We start from the raw sequence: 10,576 nt of genomic DNA on the forward strand, positions 1-10,576 counted from the left end.
AAAGCTAGTTCACCTTGAATGCTGTCCAAGAGTTTTCTATGACTAAGCACCACAGAACTCCTCGATAACTAATATTTTGGAAGAAAATGATTCCCCTATGTGTATTGATGAAACTCAAATCAGATGATAGAGAGAAAATGCACAAGCTGCAGAACTTGAGAAATCTATTGTCTTGCCTTGCAGAAAACAAACTTGCTTGTGTTTACAATTGACTCCAATTCAGCTTCAATTTTTCTATATTTCTATCTGTGTGTACGTACGTGTACGAGAGCAAGGCGCCAAGTTAATGGCTTACCTTTTACTGGTACTTTCTATATATATGCAAATGTCCTCCACATAGTGTGAAAAAGCAATCTACACACCACATAAACGGCACTTTCAGCTTCCGAAAAGAGGTTCTTTTCAGTGGGAAATTGCATCCTGTACACCTATATTAGACTGAAATGACAAAATGTCAAGAAAACAATAGCCCTCTGTATGAAGATTGACGATATATTCCTGAAAAGTTTTCCCATTGTGAAAAACCGCTGACGTCTTTAAATGCATCGTATTTGTGCTCTGAAAGAGCTAACTGATCCGTAAGACGCCAGCCACTTTATCAGTATTGTGCCAAACTGTATTAGCAAATGATGTTGTCCAAGCTGGCGTTATTGATTCTAGACGACAGAGGCAGACACACAGGTCAATACTGAGGTCTCAAAGACATCAACAATCCCGTTTGACAAATGTCCTTATTAAGAAACATCTCTGAGCAAAAATAGCCTGCTGTGCTTCTACAATGAATTTTGGACATTTTTCTTCCTCAGTGTAAGATGAGGAACCAAAATGTTTCACGGGGAGAAAGACCTATACCCTTGCAGCTATAGGTTCAGCTATTGTTTGCGGTGATAAGATTGAGACAGGGAGACAAAGAGTCAAAGGCAGAATGACTTGGTGGCAAACGTGTGCTTCCTTGTTTATATGTGTGTGTGCTACCCTAGTGTGCATGCTGTTTCCTAAATCTGCCCGCATCGGCGGCTGGGGCTCAATCTTCCAAACCGTCTGCACAGCCTGCCAGCCGAGGGAAATACGTTTATGCGCCTGATACAAAAGATAGCACAGATGAAAGACTTGTTGGAGTTGCCTCGGCTGAATCATCCGTAACCTCATTACACACAGTTGGAGCAACGAACCTCGTTTTGGGGACAACTCGGTCTCCCTCCCTCCTTTTCTCAAAAGAAAAAAAAAACTGTGTAAAATGACAAAATGAAATCGACATTTCAATATTTTAAACCCTAGATGGATTTTCCATTCCAGCTCTGGTGGCCTCAGTTGGAAAGGCCTTACTGCTACACCTCATGCTGATATACATACAGACCACGTGTGTCTGCATCGGCTGCTTTTATCCAAATGCAAAAGGAACATTTCTCATGACCGCTAGATTAAACAGAACTGTATTGAGCTGTTAGAAGCGAGAAAAGGCTTCTTGACCAAAACCATTAAACACAAGCTTCTCCTGTTCAATCGGTCTAAAAAAAAATACATCCACCAAGGCCATTTGCCACTTTAACTGTAAATGTAAATAGTGCCATTAATAAAGCAGGACATGTTTGTGATGTGTTACTAGTGGTTTTTAGTAGTTATTATTAGACATTATGACCGGGTGTCAGTGAAAGAAAGAAAGAAAGAAAGAAAGAAAGAAAGAAAGAAAGAAAGAAAGAAAGAAAGAAACAAACAAACAAACAAACAAACAAACAAACAAAAAAACAAACAAAAGTAGATGGAAAAAACACAAGAAGGTCAAAAGAAATCAGCTCAAAAATAGATCCCACACCCAGAGAGAGAAAAACAATAAGAGCAATAAAGTTACGAGAGAGTGGCGAGGTGGGAGACCTTGCCATCCGTGTGACCCCAGGGAGGTGGTTCCTGTCCTCTATCTCGCCGTCTCATTCTACAAAGTCAGAGCCTTCTATTTATACAGCACTGTAATGTTTGGCATTTCCTTCAAGGGGGGAGGGTATGAGCCATTGTTTTCCCTGGCTGCTGTTCGATTGGCTCAGCAGGCTCCATGTGTCAAAATGTCAGAGGCTTGTAGCTCTATATGTTCGATTAGTTTTATTCATCACAGATAAACAATCATTTGTCCTTTCTCGAGATGGGAAATCTTGTTTATCACAACACAATTGTTCAAAGGCAACAATGATGTTGCAATGATATGCAACACATAGTCATTGGAAACTCATCTGCAGTGGCGAGCAGTCACTCTAAACTGAAGGAGCAGACAACTCCACTGACAAAGAGACAGGTAGTTTAATATCACAGAAATATGTAAAAAAATATGCAGCCAGAATTCTAATGTGAACGCTTTTTGAAAAAGAAAAAAGCCTTCTTTTATTAAAAACTTGGGGCAAGATGGAGGTAGTTCCTAAATACTCTTTAAAACATTTTTGAAAAATGTGTTTGTGAATTGAGAAAACAAAAACCAATCTCCCCTCCATACAGCCCCGCAACCAAAGCTGACACAAATCAATACGTTGTTAGTTAAACAATAGCTGCCCAACACTGCCAGCATTTTAAAAATAGCCATTCCCCAGGGCACTGCAAAACCAAAGAGAATAATTGTGAAGGTTAACAATGCCTGCTGCTATATCAAAATTGAACTGAACCGATGGCCTGGAAAGAGCTCAGTCCAAGCTGCTGCTGGAGGCGGGTTTACAAGAACTCCCAATAATAGTAATGACGAGTCTGGATAAAATGGTCCACTTCAGTGAAGCAAGTTTATATTTTATGGAACGGACAGTGTTTATAACCTCCTGTGGGTACTGACAGATGATCTAGGTTTAGCAGAGAGTCTTAGGAAGATATCAGAGATTCCTAGAGATCACTGTAACTGTAATCAACCAGCAAGAGAGGAACAGAGCTGCTTTTAGAGAGGTGTTCCTTAAAAAATGCCTGCTGGGTGGATGAGTGTGTATGATGAAAGTATGTAGGTGCGAGCATGAGTAAGTCGGAAAAAGAGCCACATTTTTTCCCCCTCCTCTACCCCCATGACTCCTTGCCTTTGCTCTCTGCTCTGTTTAGCTATTAACCCTCCCCAGAATCCTCCAAACATCCTTGAAGCTCAAAAGTCTTTTTTCACGCCTCCTCCTGTTTACACCTACCCTCTCGAACTGTTTCTTTATAGTTATTTTATTTCTCTCAGCCATCGTTCTCCATGCCCAATCCCACTATTTTTATCACAACTATGCTTGCATTATAGAGTTTTTCATAATAGCTCTGTTACATGTCCCAGGAATAAAGTGAGTGAAAGTTAGTGAGGTTTTTCCCATAATCTTAATGAAAAATAGATTGTAATGAATTGACGTGTGAAGCAAGCTAAGAATATTCTTGGATACATTTTTGTATTGTGCATTTTGTAGAATATTCCATGATTCCATCCTCAGATGAAAACAAACAACTTAACACTATGCTCACATGTTATGATGAAGTACACATGTACAGTGTTTACCCCTGGGTCACACCACCAGTCCCTGGGCAGAGCGCCACACCCGCCAACACCTCAAGGGCTCCTGCATCCCAGAAAGAGGAGGTGTGGTTCACTCTACCCAACAGAGAGGCTTCTGGGATGGGCAGCATGACGGCAGAACTGGGCCTAATCCCAAGCTCCCGGTGCCAGCAGGTGAGATCATGGGAAACATGTGTGTCTCTGTAGGAGTATACACAGGCAGCTGGCTGTTAACTAGCATGGTGGGAGGTTGGATGCCTCCTCAGCTCAGCTGCTGCTGTTAGGCTTGGGTGGAAAGAGAAGCCCCCTCTCTCCTCCTGTCCTGTTAGACCCTAGAGTTTTGAGTTTTTGTTGGCTGTTTTGCACACATCACAACAACAGAACAAGCTAAGGTTGCAATTCACACCTACAGTTATTTTGGATCAAACCACAACCCAAATATTACTTAGACTGTATTTTTTGAATTTGGTTCATAGGTTCAAGTTGTCAAGTTGCTTGATCATTAGACACAGTATTGGCAGTCAGGATGTCAAAATAAACCTCTACATTTACATAACATTTTTACTTCAGCTTAAAAAGAAAGATTTATTTCTCCATGTTTACAGTTTGTAATATTGTACAGAAACAAGATATTTCTTCCCCCATCTGTCAAGCTTTCATCTCTGCTTTCCCACACTCTCTTGAAGTTCCTCTCATTCACACATTTCTATTTACATCCCCAAACAACAGTATCAATCCAACACCAACAACTGAACAGAGCTGTCATCTGTTAAGGGAGTCTGACTCATTGTAAATATCAATATACCCATCAAGTTGATCTCTCTTTATTAAACTGAACACCTACACACCTTTCCGAAATCTAGCGTCCTGCTAAGTGACAGAGACTCTCTTTCTGAGGCAACTGCGTACATCCGTTCAATGTCATCCGAGTTCAAATTACATTTTTCTCACCTCCCAAATCAAACTAAATGACAAGTAAACTGAAGTGGAAGAAAGACATAGCGAGCTCCCTTGCTGATTACGTTTCCAAAGGCAACACTCTCAACCAGCAACGGCAGACAATTAGATTTACGACGCGTTGGATTCCAATCCACACTGATGCTGTGTAATGTTATCACACTCTCTGGACATCCAGCCTTTACCCCGGGTGAACAAAGCCAATAAACATTTTGTCTAATGTAGTAAAAATGTGTAAAAAATTCACCTGTTACTGTGACACATCTTTGAAGTAAAGCTTGTAATCTGTCGCAAACATGCTCCATGAGATTATTTATTTATGACACTCAAACTGTGTATGTAATCCATTTTCCATGCGCACAACACTTGTGTACAGTGCAGTGCATATTACACTTAGGGTTGGGTGTTAATACGGTACACTGTGGGGTCTTAAAAATAGCAACAGTATCAGTTTCAATACCGTCATTAAAAAAAATGCAATGCACTTATATAGTAGGCAAGGATTAAATATTAAATATAATTTATTTAATGCCTAAAAATGCTCATGTGTTGTTATCATCACATGACAGTGTGAACGAGAGAGAGAGAAATTGAGAGGGGGAAAGATGGCAAGTCGCACACTGAGCGACCTGGTCTCAAAGAAGAACACAACCTGCAGTTTTCCGACCTAATGAGAAAGGAGAGGTGTTTCAGTATTAGTGTTTGGTATTCAGTTTCCGAACGGTATAGCCTTACCACATAATTTTTAATTAGTCACCGTAATACCGTTTGACAGTATTCAAATTTGGATACCGCCCAGCTCAAATCACACTGCTATTAATGTCAACTGAAAAGGGTTGCACTTGTTTCAGATGACACTGGGACACAGAGACGGAAGGAAAGAAAGTATCAGCGGAAGAAGAAATGGAAGGACACGAGTGAAATAAGTTATAGCGATATTTGCCTCCTTCATTCTATAAGTGTATTTTGTTCTTCATGTGTTTCAGATTATTGGTTTCCAAACTTCTCTTTTCTAGGTCAGTGGGTTGTTAAAGCTGGAATCAGTCCAGCCTGTAGCCCCGAGCTAAAGCCTGGGCCTCCGCCTGCAGCTTATTGGCTTTCACTAGTTTACCTTGAGAGACCATGACATGCTCTCTGCCACTGCCAGTTTGTCATCTGAGCTACATGACAAACTCATGACGGTCCGTCTGCGGCTGCAGGACCTGGAGCTCACCGCCAGTGTTTCAGTTTAACTGTTAAAAAGTGTTTAGATAATTAAAAGGTATTTATTAAGAAGGGGGCTGGCTGCTAGTTAGCTAACGCTAGCTTCTGCGCTCAACTAAGGCAGCACATCTATGATGGTGACAATGATTCAGATAGACTACCAAGACAAGTCAGTGTTCAACCGACTGGCCAATAAGAACGTGGCCCCTCCTGTGACACTATTATCACATCGAGAGAAAAATTCAGAGACAAGAGCAAAAAATTTCATCGAGAGCAAAGACTTTTTAGAGCGAGAAGAAAAAAGTTTTGAGAAAAAATGTTCACATGATAGCAAAAAGATATAGGCCTAGTTGAGAGTTTAAAAAAAAAAGAGATTTTTTTTGCTCAGAAATAATTTTAAAAATTTCAAAATTTATATTTAAACTTTTTTTAGTCTCAAATATTATTATTTTTTGCTAATCGCATGAAAACGTTTTCTCTCAAATATATTTTTTTCTCTCATAAAATGCTTTTTTGCTATCAATGTGATAACGTTTTCTCTCAAACATTTTTTTTTCTTTCAGATCATTTATTTTCTCGCATGTAATAAAGAAACAAATCTAGCTCCATAGGGTAACATCCACTAAGGATTGATTGAGAGAAACAGCTGGAGGCCAGCTCAATCAGCAAACTATGGGATGTGGATTAGATGATGAAGGGAATGATCACCACATTTGGCTTGTGGCTCTGATTGGTTAAAAACTGACCAAATTAAATCCAAAGTCATTTATATCTATATAAATGTCTGTTGATCCTTGCCAGACCTCAGGAGGCTAATGGTTTAGTATTCAAGCCTGTACATTTAGGGACAAATATAAAAGTTTGATAAATCCAAAAACATACAACTAGTCTTTGGTTTTTGAGCAGAAAACCTAATCTATTCTTCAGCATTTCCCCCAAATATTCCTTAATATACAGTACGTATGTGTGTTCTGCTCATTCAAAGTCTGAACTTTTCAGTTCAAAAAGCAGTGAGGTAGATGTTTAACACCAAACCAGTATCACCATATAATCACATTAATGCTGTTTTTGGCCCCAAAAAAGAAAGTGAAGCAATATGGTGCTATGCTCTTTGCTAAACTACATGCAGGATGAAATGTATCTGGGAGACAAGCTCTGCCTTCACTCATTGCATGGAAGAGATCAAAGGAGTCTAGAAACAAAAACAGGAGGCAATCTGTCACACCATACATCCATCCATGCTATGTCTGCCTCGACTCCCACATTCATTCCCTTGATCCATTCTATTTTTCTTAGAAACCATTTCCTCTGCTAATGAATGCTCCCCAGTAAAGATTTAACAATCTGTTAGTTGCATTCAGTTTTTGTACATTCCTCAACTAATCACTACAGCTTTCACATAATATACATTTCATGCATATTATTACCTACATCATAATACCCGTTACTTTGGCTATAAAAGTGAGAAATTTTATTCGCTGAAAACAAGATTTATATTGTCTTTGTTTTGCTAATATGAATAATATGAAGATATTTACTTCACTCCACTGCTGTCAGCCATTCAAGCAAAACTGGGTTGCCAGTTACTATTTGTGTTGCACCTCAGTCTACTGAATGAAAATGTTAGTGTAGAATAGAGGAGGAGGTTTTAAGGAGTTTTTTTTTTTTAACAATATTGGATTTTTAACAGGATGAGCCTCTTTTAAAACAGTTCCTGGTTATCGCCCAGGGAATGAAACTGCTGTTCCACCTCATTTGACACTTCCCATTTAACATAGGTAGAGCCACGTTTCCTTCTCTCTGTTCCAACTATTGTGGTTAATATCACGCTTGTTACATATTCCTGTTGTACATATTATGGAGATGTATTTTGAAAAAGAGCTTTCTGTCAGAACACACGTATTGGCATATACAGCCAACAACAGCGTAAAGACCATTCAATACTATGAGGATGCTTACTTTAATGCTCCCAACACAATACTTTTATACCCAGCATAAAAGCATGTCCTCCTGGGTATTGCTGCTATTGTATAAAAGAGACCAAAACATGTTTTTTTTTTTTTTACCACAACAGCACAAACACTGAAAACTAACAGCATATTTAAACAAAGGACAGACGATGGGTCAGACGATGCTATTTATCAATACAAAATATATAAATGGCAGCAGTACCAACTTCAGACAAGTTTCATCAAGGTAAATGGAAGACTTTCAAGACCTTTTAATGCCACTTAGAAATTAGATGTACATCTTATGTCACTTCTGAAATGAAGATGAAAAAATGTTCTGCCTAACTGGGCTTATTTCTAAGCTGCTGGACACTAGACTTTATTTAAAAGTCGTCAAGGACTTTTGAGGACCTTGAGTAAAGGTGAGAAACACCATATAATTTATGATCTAATAAGTATCTGCAGACACCTAGATAAATCAGATAAATGTCACATGGCACTAAATGTAGAAAAAGGCCAGAGGGCAATCAGAGATATTATTTAGATTTTTTTTTTCTATTGTTCAGTGACCTGCTGTGCTGTGTTATTAACACCCTGTTATGGTCGGATTGTTGCAGTCACTGCACACAAAGTCAAAAGGATTTAAAGTAATAATTATCATCAGTATTATATTCCAGTTAATTTGTACCATTCTCCATTAAAAGGAAAAATGCCTTTTACAATCCAAGACTGTTACAAGCCATTGGGTATTAAAGCTTTGTGTTAATGACCAATAAACAAATAAATGTATCTTCCTTAATCCTTTAAATTCACTTTGACACCACAGAGGACAACAATGTTTCTTTAAAGCTACCACTTAACCTTAATATCCTTGCTGTCTTTGGTTAATGGTGAATAGACCAAACAAAATAGGTTAACAGCAGGTGAAGCAGAGAAAATTGGGAGCTTTGCAATGTGCCTTGAAGCACTGACAGGGAACAGCACCCACCTTTCCTCAGAGCAGGAGAGGAAAGAGACTCAGGGAGTTGGATGGAAGTAGAGAGGAAAGAGACAGATGATTGATGCATGGATAAACCAACAGAGAGAAAAATGAGAGACACTTAGAATGAGAGGGAGAAAGGGAGGATCAGAGAGACCACAGGAAAACAACCCTAAAGATAGACAGTCAGGACAGGGAATGTATGGCTTTTGAAGGTATAAGTGACAGCCTAGAGCATTAACTCTTGTTTATCGAGATGGAAGCATACATGAGTGTGCCGATGTGTAATCGGCCTTATGAGCCACATTGTGTAATGGTAAGAGACAAGGCAGCTCTGAGGCTCTATGACAAAAAAACAGAACCGGGTAAACTACAACTACAGTGCATGAAATGCACAAGGGCTGATTGGGTTTGTGCTAAGTTCAACGTATCATGCTTTCGCTTTGCACAGAAAGAGAAAGAAAGGGGCAGAGTATCCATCTGTAAAAAAGGATTTTAGATTCAGCAATGAGCCACTGATTTAAGTTAAAGTTAGACCCCAATAAAAAGCAGATCACTACTCAAGATGTACTCTGTTCATCTTCTAACGACAGTGCCCTTCCCTGTTAAAGCTACCCTGACATCTTAGCACACAGAGGCATTCAAAGCAGCCCAACAACAAACACATTCCCTCATACTGTCAGCTGAGTTCAGCGGGATCATCAGCACATAGTTCACCACTGCGTGAGCTGAATTATGTGCAGCGACACGTCAACACTCTCCTGACAACTTTGTGCATTTCAACACAATTTGACAGGGTATTAATTCTGGGGCACCAGCTTACTTCGCTACTCTGTGGCAGATTTGTTTTAATTATTTTAAAGTCATTGCTTCAGATCAGCTGAAATCAGAAAGGAAAATTTTTTGGCTTCATCCGTGTACAAACTATATATGCATTTCTGCCAAACTATTAGTATTCTTAGTCTTTGGGATTCTTAAAATGTGAAAAATTAATCAACATTCAATTTATGTTAAAAAATATATTGCACAACCATCACATCTAAACTCTTAAGACCAGTATTACAGGGGTATTATGGTGATACTTAAGAAGACAATAAAAATAAAAAAATAAATAATAAATGTCCCTATTGATTATCAAAGACATGCTTCATATTCTACTGTACAAAAATATACAAGAACAGTTTAGGTCATTGTTTTTCTGTTGGAAGAATAAGAATGCCAAGAGGACCCATACATCCAAAACAAAAACAAATGTAAATAACCCAAAGTGTCTCAACTGAGGCTGAAACCAACATAAGCCCCAAAATAAGCAGAGGGACACATGTGCTTGTTAAAATTGTTTCACATGCTTTTGCAGAAAACAACAAATGAATCTCACTGCTGAATCATTCGTATAAGAGTCTGCATCCTCGGTGCATCAGGGGTGAGCTACGGGCCACCCTATGGTCCGATGGGAGTTACAGGGGACTTCCAAGCAAAATTCCAAGTAAAAATCATGTCATTTTACCAATCCAAGTGAGAAAAAACTGTTAATCTTATGTTTAGTCTCACAGATCTACACAGAATACTGTCCAATTTGGTAGCTTGCAAAACCAACAACTGTCCATGTACCTATGGAAAAATATCACTGCGTGTGTTAAGACATGCAACACTCAAGAAACCCTGTACATAAAGCACCAAGTGTCTAAGTTTGAGGATTATACCAGCAATCAATTTCAGACAGGTTTGTTTGAATCTGGTCCATTCAAGAGAATGCTAACGGAGAACACAACAGCACAATGGCAGTGGATGGTGGAAAAAAATAACCAGCGGTTCCCGTCTCTATCCCTGTGCGCCTTTCTCACCACGGCGTGTGCCACAAAGCTGAAGCCCACACAGCGCCAGAGCCGGCCAGACACCTCTCAGCGCGGAGGGGAGGGGTTACAGACACCTACCAGCTTTACATGCCGAACTCTTTTTTCTTCTGTCATCTTGAACGTAGCCCAAAATGAAGTTAGAAGAAAC

General features: G+C 39.3%; 1 protein-coding gene and 1 long non-coding RNA gene across 5 annotated transcripts in view; one reads left to right on the forward strand and one right to left on the reverse strand.

Annotated features, from left to right (window-relative positions):
- Positions 1 to 10,576, reverse strand: part of mid2 (midline 2) — a 149,229-nt gene that overhangs the window by 87,222 nt on the left and 51,431 nt on the right. For 2 of the 4 annotated variants that reach the window (XM_032527509.1, XM_032527506.1), the window contains exon 1: positions 10,507 to 10,576. This exon is cut by the window's right edge and continues 193 nt beyond it. The exons of the other annotated variants lie outside the window; for them this stretch is intronic. The gene's annotated coding sequence lies outside the window, so the exon portion shown is untranslated. The remainder of the gene's footprint in view (positions 1 to 10,506) is intronic. 4 annotated transcript variants of the gene reach the window in all.
- LOC116696486 (uncharacterized) overlaps positions 1,222 to 10,576 on the forward strand; it is a 19,753-nt gene continuing 10,398 nt past the window's right edge. The window contains exons 1-2 of the long non-coding RNA XR_004333747.1: positions 1,222 to 1,232; positions 5,949 to 5,962. This is a non-coding gene — a long non-coding RNA (uncharacterized LOC116696486). The remainder of the gene's footprint in view (positions 1,233 to 5,948; positions 5,963 to 10,576) is intronic.

The sequence above is a fragment of the Etheostoma spectabile genome, chromosome 10, assembly GCF_008692095.1.
Source record: "Etheostoma spectabile isolate EspeVRDwgs_2016 chromosome 10, UIUC_Espe_1.0, whole genome shotgun sequence".
Classification (NCBI taxonomy): Eukaryota; Metazoa; Chordata; class Actinopteri; order Perciformes; family Percidae; genus Etheostoma; species Etheostoma spectabile.